At 45.1% G+C, this 13,238-nt stretch overlaps 1 long non-coding RNA gene across 1 annotated transcript in view; it reads left to right on the top strand.

Annotated features, from left to right (window-relative positions):
* The window catches only part of LOC144165125 (uncharacterized), a 34,174-nt gene extending 21,377 nt beyond the window's left edge, over nt 1–12,797 (top strand). Inside the window, exons 2-3 of the long non-coding RNA XR_013321377.1 lie at nt 1,075–1,138; nt 12,039–12,797. This is a non-coding gene — a long non-coding RNA (uncharacterized LOC144165125). The remainder of the gene's footprint in view (nt 1–1,074; nt 1,139–12,038) is intronic.
* Nucleotides 12,798–13,238: the final 441 nt, after the last annotated feature.

A 13,238-nucleotide genomic window follows, 5' to 3' on the forward strand; every position in this document is an offset into this window, starting at 1 on the left:
GAAAACACAACGCGGTGGCTCAGTGGGTAAGGCGTTGTGCTGCTGAGCCCAGGGCCGCTTGTTCAATCCCCGGCCGCGGCTGTCGTTTTTGTGATAGAAACAGAAAACAGGAACGCCAGTTTGAGGAGATTTCGGTGCACGTTAAACATCCTAAAGTCAAAATTCTTCCGAAGACTTGCACTACGACATGCCTTGCTGCTTGCGAGTAGCTTGGGGGCATGAATTACCGGAAATGTTTATTTTTTATCTTCTGGTGAAAACACGCTTTGATGTGGACGTCAAGTGCGGGCGCAGCTGAAAACAGTTTCTGTCGGAGCATGCTACCACCGACTTGGCATAGAACAAACTCTAGCACGCAGGCACGTCGCCTTGTGAAAACGCGTGTCCTTTCTTTTACATCCGACGTTGTATCACTGGCCTCCATTACAAACTACGGTGGCCGTAGCGCCACAATGCTGGCTCAGCGGAGTCCTCGAATCTTGCTTCCTCAGTGGTGGCTTTCTGGTGGCAGCGGTGACGTATTTTCTTGGACGCTTGATGAGCACGGCTGATGGCGGACGGCTAGGAGCTACGGGGGAATCAAGAAATGAGCCTAATAACGCTATCGTGTTAATAATGCAGCCCTTTGTCATACGTCGACGATCGGTGAAAACGAAGCTTTTTTTCGTGCGAAATCAAATAACGAAGGGTCAAAGTCAACGCCGTTTCGATCAAATGACTAAACTCAGGTGACAACCAAGGAATCTCTGACGAAAAAGCTTCGTGTTCAACCTTCTTCTTGGCTATATGGAAGGGTGCATGATTAGAAAGTGGCCCTTTAATATTTATGTTCTGGAATACGTCCGTATCCTTACCCACTATTGGGCAGTGGTTCTGCAATGGCTTCACACGACCGCGTGTATGTGTATCGCCACGGCAAGATAAATGGCCAAAAAAACTCCTAATCTCAAAAATTTTCACATTATGTAAATTTGTGATTGTTTATAGCGCATGCCACAGGTTGCCAAAGCAAAGCTTGCTGTTTTGCTTAACATTGTTTTCGCCCCAATCCTTAACGCTTGTAATTGTTTTCAGGATATTTTGCGAGAGAGTCCAGAAGGGAGCCTCGACAAAAACATGGGAAGACTGCGGAGTTGATGTGAGTAATAAAAAAAGATGCGTGCTAGGAAGAGAAACGCGTTTGGTGAAAATTAAGCTATTTGTTTTCAAATACTTATATTTCAAACCCAACTTGTAATAAAAAACGAATGCCAACTAACAGTCATTGGGTGAGGCATTGAAGGGCATTTGGTAGTCGTGCTGAGCAGTTGTTTAGAAAGGAAACCAGCTTCCAAATTCTATCACGATTATCCAGAGGGCACAGGCGCAGGAAATACCACCATGTTGGAAATATTCATGTACAGTCGGCAAAATCTTTACCTAGCGTGTGCGAGCGGCGACTATTCATGCGTTGGAGCCGCATGATGGAAGCAAATTTGCAAACAGGTCGAGAATAATTGCATGCTCAGAAACCATGCTGAGCTGCACCCATCGTCTGCTAGGCTGTTCCTTTGCAAGATTGTGATAATATAGTAAACCCGCCGTTCGCGCGAGCTAAGTTAGGATTTGACCGACTGTACATAATAAACTATAATGGTAAGTGATGCAAAAGAATTCGTTACATTCTTAATATCTGAGTATTAGTGTGATATCACACTGTAGTATTACATAAGACATGTCTACAAGGTCTGTGAATTTCGGTGCACGTAAGCGAATGCGAATGGTATGAACTTGTGTCATTGTTGAAGTTGGGGTCTTTATGAAAAGCTTGACGGGTAAATGCATGCGGGACAAAATTATTTCCTGGAACTACACTTTATTCCGCCGCAGTACTGTCGGAACTGAAAATCATAGCAGTAACGGCACCCTGAGAAATTTGAGAAAATCAGTTTTTTTCACAGCTGTTGCATAAATAAAGGCAATATGTAGGTATGCTTTTTTGATGAGAGCTTGCTGAATGAGGCTAGAAATAAGACAGCTTAAAAAATCGTTTTCTCAATTTCTCTACGTTTTTTGCTGATGTGTAGACCAGTGCGAATCTGCAACGAAAAAAGCGCTGCCTCCGGGTAGATTTCTTTGAACGCTACGGGCTCAAAGCATTCGTTCTTTTCCATTTGTTTGTTTGACAATGACTTTCAAGTTCGTGGATATTAGAGTGACACATTATACTCGGCCGAGCCTACTGTTCAGTTCCTTGTTGACACACGATTCTAAATGACTTGTAGCAATCGCTAGCTTTACAGCTCAATCAAACTATACGGAAAACCTTCTGCATTTATTGGCGCACACCAATAACTTTATAGCTAACTTGAACTTTCCAGCCCGACATCGGAACTAAATTAAACCAGAGGCATAGATTACAATATCTGTTAGTGTGAAGGCAACTATGCTGCATTTTCTACACAAACACTATGTCACCTTAGTTGAATTGGTTAGGTCTACGGCTCGTCAAGAGAAATCAGACGTTCTATCTTCCTAGTAGCATGCCCATTTTTTTTCTGAGAACGTTCCTAAATGCTAGAACTGAGCCAGTTGTTTATTTATTTTTAATGAGAAAGACAGAGAGAAAATAAACTTTAATCAGAGCAACTGGTGGTGGCTCAGCCATTCTTCGGGGGGATTGGTTGGCACCAGTTTTGGTATCACTAGGGAATGGCTTCCAGACTAGTCTACTTAGCAGAGTGCAAGATTAAGTTTAGCATCTTTTTGAATTTTGGAATGACTTACTTTGGATGTGGCTGTTTCATACAAGGCTGCAAATATATCTCTCAAAAACAATTCACATAGGTTGTACAAGTGGATTTGAGACCAAATAAGAAAACCGTAACTTATAATAGGCAAATACCGTTTGATAGCGCAGGTCGGAATTGCGCAACCTTTTAACACAGACGGTACACAAAATGGTCGATGGTTGTTGCCCGTTTTTCCCCGGAAGGACTCACCGGATTACCAACAATCATCGGGAACTATACGTAACACGGCAATTACGGTGAAATCGAACACCATCCCCCTTTTTGGGTTTCGCCATTGGATAGAGAACTAACCCTAAAATCTGGGTAACCAAACTGAACAAAACTGGAAATTCAACGAGCGATGCCAAGACGCCGTAATCAGTACGAAAGGGGAAAACAACAACTTGCTTCAACACTAGCAATAGCCGTAGCTGCCAGTGACGTTGCGTATAAAGCACAATCACACACCCTTTTTTTCATCCAGCAACGTTTCTTGCGTTGTCTTCATAAACTCTGCTCACGATGAGGCACTCGCTCCGGCTTGCCAAGGTTCCACTCAAACAAGCTGCAGCGGTGTGCTTCCTATGAATATCATCATAAAAAATGCGTGGAGCAGGCGAGCTTCAAATGTCTACTTACTCGCCAAGGAGTCGTTACGGTCATTCAAAGCACACAACGGCTTCCATTCTCAAAGTTCTCGGTCTCCATATCACCAACAGAGCTTGAGTGGGCAGCGCCTAAACTTTTCTAGTAGAACAAGGAAGAGAAAGACTACAAGCAGTCTCAAGCCCAACTCCAGCTTTGCAGTCCCAATTATCCCCTACAGTTGCCCTGTTAACACAAAGGGAGTCTCATGAAAACCACGACCACTGGTCCGATTCCTCCTTTCGCAAAACCAAAGAGAAGAAAAGGAGCGCATAAACTGTAGATGAAAAAGCAGCACTGGACGTTTCGCATATGCTCCGAAGCTAACGTCAGCGATTTCCTCATCACAATGGTTTGCATCTCTCACCACCTGACCGAAGCATCAAGGGTGCTCGGCGCCTCCATCTACGTAACACCACATCCGCAGAAGTGGAGCATGCAGCCATTATGCACGGCCTTGAATGCATCATGTATGACCACTATCATATCACTCTTCCGAAGATTCTTACTTTGAAGGATTACTACAAAGCCATGATACATTGCTGAGCCCACGTTGTTCACAACCAATCATTTCGATTACTAGCCAGACAACCGCTCTTCATCGGTATGGCACCAATGTCTGTATAGACTAGACTTCTGTACGCTAGGCTAGGCCTTCGTTGATGAAGCGTTAGTAGCTGTGCGGGATGGTCTTTCTTGTTTCAACCGCGCCGACACTTTGGCCAGCCCCTCTGCTTATCGGAGTGTACCAATTTCTCAATGATTCCCGTTTGTCCCGATCAGCCCGAACTTACGAATACCGAAATAAAGATTCCACACAAAAATAGCGCACTCTAGAGGATGACTTATCGCATAAGTCCCTAATCAAAAAAATTAAAGAGATGTAAAGTTCAGCCTGCATATAACGAATTCGAGAATAATTCCCATTTTTTGTTATATGCAGCTTTAGAGCTAATGCTCACGTGAATGAAGCAGAAACGAAACAAAAATTCTAGAAATCACTCATAGAGAACTCACGGTCCAAAACTGTATTTCACAGTGAAAAAACTGTGATTTGCACCTGGTGCTTTTCAGCGAACTTATTCACACCCTGGTACTCTAAAGAGCCACTGTCACTTACCCCTTAATTTTAAAGGGTACCTTGAGTGCCTGTGTTACCTTTTGAAACTTTTCAGTGCCTTAAATAGTTTAAAAAACAGCCATAGGCTAAAACGGCGGCTTTGGAGATCTTCATTCTCTTTGCCGCACTGAAAATTGTTTGACAAAGTCGTAGCTGGGACACTGTACCGGGCGGCGACGTTGTTCTTTCTCGAAGTCATTGGAGGAATTTAAATTCAAGCTTGTTTTGACAAGGCAAAGATGTTCGTTTTCTCGCAGCAGAACTCATCACCGGTGAACTTGCACTACATGCATCACTGGAGACTCGCCAGTACACGCGTACAGCCTGGCCTAGCCCCTAACTGACACCGCAATCACACTGGGAATGCACGGTAGTTTGCAGTGCAGGTGAAGCTTGCTTAATTTGTTCATTTCTCCAGCCAATTTTCTAGAAAATTCCAAAAAAACCATATGTCAACAGCGTCCGAAATTGATTACATCAATTTTAAGCATCACAGCACCTTCATAACGTGGAGGTCGCGAGCACATGAGTTTCAATGGGGCTGGTAAATGAGAATTCAAAAACTTTCTTAAATACTTAAATCTGTAACATGAAGGTTTGTTACATCCAGCTTTAGCTGTATCAACCAAATATTCACCAATACATCCTATGCAACCGACGCACTCCGCAAGCTGTATTACCATCGAATCATTTCAAGGTGGTCCCACTGCTACGCTCTCTATATTGGACACCACCAGGTCCCATGACCATAGCACACTGGAAGAACACAGTACTGTTTAAATTGCACTTTCAAGTATGGAATGAGGCTTGACATAGATATTGTAGAGGTACACACAGCGGATAGCATTTTTAAGACACTCAAGTCACGCGTCAGGGTGCAGCGTGCTGAAGGACTGCAAATTTTAATTCCCTCTATGCCGACCCCCTGTCCATCCACGGCGCTTTGTCTTTCATTGGTGAATAAACAATTTATAACAGCAGCATTGCTTGGCAATCCAAATGAGGATAGAGTCGAGTCACAATAATCGACAGCGCACGACCTGACGCTAAAGCAGAAGATTCATGATACTCAGACCGCATGCACAGTTTCAGCAGCTCAACATCCGTGTTTCCGCATCACATCATAAGGAGTGCTAATGGGTCATCTTTATTTTTGCACGAGAATGCAAGCATGAAAAATATCGATTGACCTTAAAATCATTGCTAAGGAAAAAAACTCTTCATAGTTCAACCGCCACTTGCCACTCCTCCGAACGTCTTTTCTAAAATAATACGATTGGTTTGTGTATGACGTTTTTATCTCCATGCGCCAGGAAACAGTGGAGCCCTACTACATACCTTCGCAATGCAGCAGACACGTTCACAGGTTCAAGAAATTTAGTTTCAAATGAATGGGTCAGCCCCAATGGGCCTTTTTGCTAATACAATGACCGCATAACACAATCGTATAAGATTTTAACATGAAAATGACAAAAAAGGACATCTACCAAATTTACGGTATAATGGAAATATTATGGTTTAATGGAAATATCACCATTGCACAAGAATAATCTAGTCTTGATGCTGAATAGTAACGTTCACACCAACCTTGTACCGTTTCTATTTGTGCATGTTTGCCCCATTTTATCACTGCGCGTGATGAAACCGGTGACCTCATTATCTAGAGAGAATGCTTCATACACTAAACAGCAGCGCTCAAAGTTTACATTCACGTAACCTTAGGACGACGAATCAGCTTCTTCACAAAAAAACATGGGGTAAAATATGTTCCAAGTTTGGACTAGTTGGAATTAACAGCGGAACTGTTGAAGGACTTCGTTTCGGCGTCACGGGTTAGCAGGTAGAAATACAAAGAAAACATATTTTATGGTTCAGCTTTGCGACCCCTAGGTATGCAAAGCGAAAGGATGGCTTAGACTGGGCAAGTCTCGACGTGACTCGGTTAACCTTTATTTAGCTGTAATTACTAAACGTTTCATCCAAGGCCTGACTTTGTCTACGGCTATGGTCCCGCTTCGGGCGTTTTTTGAGGTGAACGGCTGGTGGGGCGATGTCCGCAGGGTTGTCCGACGCCGCTTGCCGAAAACGCCTCAAAGCGTCAAGCTCTCAAGCAATGCTCAGAGAAGACGATCCGACCTCGCCCTCATTCATGGCCGAGCTCGCATGCATATGGCGAGTCACGTGGTCATGCACGCACCAGCTCCAAAGCGCACATGCACTATGCAGTCAGGTACGATGGTAACAGCGAACGCAGCCGTTTTTTATTTCGGCGAACACTGTCATTAGCACTGCTAAGTCAGAGGATCTAGATCGGCAAGTCGTGGGATGGGTGTCCAAGTGTACGGCGCAGCTCTGGTGCAATAGGGGCCAAATCTACCGTTATGGCGAGAGCGCTCGACGAGATCAGTAGAACTTGCTTTCAATTACAGAGCAAAAGTGGGCCTACGCCTCATGAGCAGCGCCAGGCTTCGGCCCGATGTACCTTCGTGAACAGAATGCCCAGGTTCATGGCGTGACGTTTGGCGTGTGCTCTCCTCGCCAGTTGACGTGCGTTTGCGCCTGTTGTGGGGAGCACAGACGCCGTGGTCGCGCTACAAACGCCGACTTCGCGAAACCGGCACCACGGGTTTTAGCGCATGCTAACGTTTTACACCTTGACAGAGATGGGGATCCCTGTGGACAAAACGATCCGGGCCTCCCAGCGATGGAGAACGTTCAGCGGCAAGCTTTGAAATCCATGTGAGGTGCTACGGTGAAGGAATTGGGGCCTCCAGATTGTGCTGTTTCTACAGCCTTGCACTGCCAGTGCAATATGATTTCCGTTTAGAAGAAAAGCTTAAGAAGATGAAAGATGCACACAGGATGCATGCCCAACTTTCACCGAAAATTATAGTTTGCAGATATCGAAACTTAAACTGGTAATCAAAATCATCTTTCTCGTAACTAGTGCATACAGGACAATATATGTATCGCGCCAGTGACGTTGTAACAAGCTAAAATCTGTTTCCATAAAAGGAAGCGGAGTCGTGCTGACATATTCGCCTTAATTCTCCTTAATCCTCGAACTGGTTTCGGCACGTACACATCCTAACGCACGTCAATTGGTGGCGATTGTAGCGAAAAGTCTCACCAAACAAGTAAATCTGGTAAGCATTCTCCTAACGAAGATAAAACATAAAGAATCCACTCACGGCTCGTACCTGTGCAGGCCGCAAACTACATATAGGGTGATGCACGCTAAAAAAATATAGTTCACGTCTAATATGTGAAAACAGATTACCTACGAAGAGCCACGCGCTCCACAGATTGCACGAAAAAAAGCACGCTTGTTTGAAATTTACGAGTGAGCACAGTTCCTAGCGCATTACCTGAATGAAATTTCGCAAGACTATAGCTTTATTCTCGGGGACAACCGTAGAGCTGTCGGTTTCTGTTCTGCGTTGTAGGCATCTTACTGTTTTTGCAACACGACAACCCAACCCACTCTACAAATGACACCGGACCAGTCGCATTGGGCTGTATGACTCCCTCGTTTAAACCTTACGCCACCAAAATGCACATGCCATCAGTGAGGGAATGAAACCTATGCAGCGCCTGCACGCGTCCCCACCCCCCTAATTCCCTCACAACCCGTGCATGCATGCACCAGCCACAACCGGCCCTGAGCGGGTGCTTAGAAGTTAAAGGCACTGTCGTACACGTCTCTAACAAGTAAGCCTAACAAGTAATATTAGCCCACGTCTGCCTTCCAAGCGGGCTAGTTGCTGTTCATGCGGAAGAGATTCACTGCTACTTGAGGAGCTGAAATTTGGCCGCGGCATTCTGTTATTTTCGTGCCGAATCCCCTTTTTGTTTGGTAAGACGCTTCTTCAGTTTCCGCACTTCTTCCTCCAAGCGAGCGACATACGTCCGCCCATAGCGAGTGAACACCTCGATGGCCTCGACCTTTATTCTGGCGGAGACGCATGTCGGTCTCCCTTTCGCTCCAGTCACACGGATCTTACTGTCTGTGCAACGCACGAACCCAGACCCAAACCGCTCGATTGCGGAGTGCAGCTGACAGGGTCCATCGAACCATGTGACTCCGACGTCGAAATCTTCTACTAGTAACAACGTGTGTCATCGGTAGCGGCAATAAGACCTGCTGTACGTGCATGCCCCCTACCTCCAACCCCCACCCGTGCACGTTTAAACCAGCAGCCGCAGATCGCGCAGGATTAAGTTTTAAATACAATGGCGAAGGGAAGAAGAATTTATATGTGGTCAGAGTAACAACTTTTATTTCTCTACCGTTAGAACAACTGTGACCAGATTGTCAACGAGGGCCGCCGTCGTGTCAATGTCGTTCCAAATGGCTTTGAAGCTAAAGAAAAATTGTATGGTCACACCAGCATTCCAATTGGACAAGTGTTCTTCAACTGGAAGGGACCCCCAGCTGGTGGGCGAGGTGAAATTTTAGGCGGCAACGGCCGCGGCAGCAATCTTTGCGGCGCATGTGGTGGCGGCTTTCGGGCGTTTTTGCAACCATTCAAGGTGCCGTTTATGAACGCCGCGGTCGCATTATTCGCGGCGCATGTGGTGGCTGCTTTCGGGCGTTTTTGCAATCATTCAAGCTGCTGTTTATTCTCCACAATATTCTGATAACGGCGCTACTGCCAGTGCTGATAACCCTGGCTGTGGCCAGGGTTATAACAGGGTTACAACGAGAGGGCAGCGTTGTCGAGCTGGAACCCCGGAGTGGCACCGAGTAAATATACTTCGCCAGAAGGAAAACTGGGGGTGTGAAAGATATACTACTTTGAAGTCACAACAGGCCACCATGTGTGTCACCTGCAATGTTTTATCTCCCCTCCTATTGTCGTGTGGCAACTGCTATCCAGGAAAGGTGCATAAATCACAAACTGAGGAAGCACCAAGCAGTGGTCTTGCCTCTTGTGGCTGAAGGTCACCCGACTGACCATTACAAGCGATGGGGCTGTGACCAAGTGTAGTATTGCACACCCGCGTTGGGCTGTAAAGGCGACCAACCCAATCGGGACATTAACGCGGTCATATGAGATCTACAATGAAGCAGAAGAATGTTGGAACGCGTCTTCGATTACTCTACGTAAAACCAGGTTATGCTTGTTACAGATGCACAATATCTACACATTTCGCGGCGTGCGTAAGGTTCTGCTTTCTTACACAAAAAACAATTGCTGTTTTTTTACATTTTGTGCTATATGTGCACTAAAGTTTTCAGTCGATGCGTAGCGAGTATCCTGTGTACACCTTTTTTATCCTAGTATTTTTCCTTTGGTAAGTTGTACTTATACAACAGAATTTTGCTCGTGTTTCTCTACGAAAACTAAGCCCAAATATGCGTCTCCCTCAAAAATTGGGTTTTAAACAGAAGTTCTTTTTACCCGGTTCCATAAACCGGAAAGCGACAACACCGATCATGCAACTGGCTTTTGCATGAGAAAAGCCGTGCAGCCATAAAAAAGCGGCAACGTTAGCCTAAATGTAAAAATTACTCCAATAACGCCAAAATTTTCCTGATGGGTTCTGTAAGCAAAGCCATTATTGATCAGGTGAAAGCGACAAAGTTTATCTTACAATGTCGTATTTCGAGTGACATTTTTAGCTTTTCGTGGTGGCACCTCCGGTACACTGTCCTGGTATGCAAAATTTTACTAGCACCAATGCGCGGCCATTGGGAGATTTGTTCCTCAATTGATTGATTGTAGGGTTTTACGCGTCGACACAAAGCAGGCAATGAGGCGCGAAGCAGTGGGGTTCTCCGGATTGATTTTCACACCCAGGGGATTTATAACATGCGCCGAAATATCTTACACATGGGCGTTTTTGCTTTTCGCCTCTAGCAGAAAATTGGCCGCCGCGTCCGGTTACTAACCCGCGTCGTTGTTCTCGGTAGCAGAAAACCTTAGCCACTCAGCCACCGTGGCGGATAGGCGTGGATTTGTTTAAGTCGAGCGACTACATATGACGGACGCCAGTCTGCGGATGACGATATATTTGATACACGGACCAGTTAAATTAGCAGTAAGTTATGGACGATGTAAAGTCTTTGTGAACGTTGTGGAAGAAACGGGAACCTTGGCAGGAGCAGGCTCATGGCAGGAAAGGGCGCTGCTGTTTTGGCCGTCGGCTGATTAGGCGGCTAAACAAGTGAGGAGATGCGGCTGCCATGACAAGGGCAACGCGCGGCCGGTTTCTGAGGTGAAGCACTGTGCTTCATTCAGCCAGGCACTTCACGCCACACATGTCAAGTAAGCCACCATACTAAAGCAAGAGCGAAAGTTCCATTCAGTCTGTTTATCCGAAATCAGCCCACAGCACAAACAGCAGTGTTCCTGCACAACAGCCCGCTGGCTCCGGCCAGAGTCTCCGTCTCCTGCAAAATGTTCATCACGGGAGTACCTCCAGGAATATTTTATTCAGGAGGGGTAGAAACAGTAGACTGGGTAGACTGGGAAGAAACAGTGCAACCCCGCCGGAATCATCGGCCGATAATCCTCGCCTCATGTGACCCGCGTACGTCACTGCTAAACGGAGGGCTATAAGAAATTTTGCCTCTACCGACGCCGTACCTAGGACGCAACACACCGCACACCCTTCCTCCATGGCTAGTACATTGCTTCTTCATTATAGAACGACGGCAACTCGTGCACTGTTTCGTGGATTTTTGTAAAATAGTTTGATTACGTCAGTATTTTAAACAGGGTTTTTAGAAGGGGTTATGGATAAACTCGAGGACTTCCCGGTTGTGGAAACAAAACAGCTCACCTCGTCTACCCCCACCCTCTTCTTGAAAATATCATTATAAAATTTGATTTTGATGCTAAAGCAACCAAACTACTTGATGGGGTTGTCCAAAGAGCTGGCCCAATACTATCAAAGGCAGTCGTTTTGCATTTCAAAATTTGCATGTGCTCTTTTCGTTTGTAAAACTTGTCACTAAAAATTACTATCACTAGAATAATGCTGTTTTTGCAAGGCGGAGAAAATGGATTTCTTGTCATGTATAACTCACGTTGTCAATTAAATCACTACCGGGAGCACTTGCAAGTACACTTAGGGTTGCATAGTTTTTCCCAGCTGAACAAATAAAAAGCTTGATAATAAAATTGCGTAGACTGTTTGTAATGAATGAAGAACTTTTGCCTACAATAAATGGTGTTTAAGATTAATTTGCAAAAGCCACGCTAAGGTCTGGTAAGAGATCACTAGTTTCACGCGCTTAAAAGAGGCATTACGGTTCTAGTACCGCAACAGTCTTCTCATCATCATCACTAATGATCTTGAGCACCTCCATCTTCACAACATTTCCGAAGCGTGTCAGTTTAGAGAAGTTGTGTTTTTCTTTCAACCAGAAACCGCATGAAAGCGCAAGCAGAAAGCACAGACCAGTAATGCATGACCCACCATGATGAGAAACGCATCCTCTTGTGTATTTTCTAACGTCTCAAAAATAATATTGATTTCTGTTTTCGTTGCAGTGTTTTCTTGGCGGCAGGCACACTGACTCATACTGTCCAGACAACTGTACCTGCTATGTAGGAATTAGTGGCAGAGGCCGTTGCTACAGAAACTGGAAGCCGTCAACACCATAAATCGTGTTCGCACTAGTTATAAAGAACTTATTAAAACAAACATACACCAAAGAAATAAAGGTACCTACTTCCAATAAATGTAGGCCATATCCCATGAACGCACGAACTGACGGCCTGGGGGCATGGACACTTTGCCTAAAGCACTGCATGACGGAACCAGATACGAACACACGTTTCAATAAAAAGGTTGTTAATGCTTAAAGGGGAAATAAAAGGGGAAGACATAACCTCGAACCTTTTTTGTTAAATTTACCTTTGGTATGCTTCCCCAAATGTCACTTTCTCTTTACATTTCAGAGAATTTGTCGTTTTTTTTACAGTGGAAGAATCAGAGTAGTGATGCGGCCTGTTAACCTTTAAACCTAACAAAGAGGCGTGAAAACTGACAGTTGCCAGAAACGTGGCCGGGAAGACTACAGCTCGCAGATGCTGTCCTTTCTTGGCAGCCGCAAAAGATATTACCAAATTACTCACATTCATAGAGCCGGGTAGAGTTTGGAACATAAAGACGCACATTGATCCTATAGTAGAAATAGGTCACCAGTCCTTCTGCACTTTACATCCTGGTGCGACCTTGTCTGTTTGTAACTTTGGCTAAGGGAAATGTTTCAAAAACATCGAAATAAAATTCTTTCCTTTTCACGATGCACCCCATTTTACTCAAATTGTTCTACTTCTTTGGCGACAAACTTCTGGAAGTCTCTGCGCCCAGTTTAGGAAGTTGATCTTGCAGAGAGCAATATCGTTTAGCCATCCCTAGTTAACTCTGTTCAGCGGGCGTGCTCGCCCCAACCATAAAGCCCAACATTGGAAATAAATGGACACATGGAAACCAGACAGGGCCGCAATTACCCAGTTTGGGTATCCAACGCTGACTCCTTATTCAAGGATATCGCTTTCCACCTTCGAAGAGCCTAAAATTTACATGGAGAAAAAGTCCCAGGACAGAACTAGAAAACAAATGGTCGGTATACCGCTCTGCCGAAGTGGATGTTCAGCAACTCTGTTGTAAACCACTACAAATGCTGATGGAGGATGATAAAAAATGTGCCTCGTCGTCTTCATTGGTTTGTCGCGTGCGATCGC

This window comes from Haemaphysalis longicornis, unplaced genomic scaffold (assembly GCF_048455015.1).
Source record: "Haemaphysalis longicornis isolate Haplotype H1 unplaced genomic scaffold, Haemaphysalis longicornis Haplotype H1 scaffold_14, whole genome shotgun sequence".
NCBI lineage: Eukaryota > Metazoa > Arthropoda > Arachnida > Ixodida > Ixodidae > Haemaphysalis > Haemaphysalis longicornis.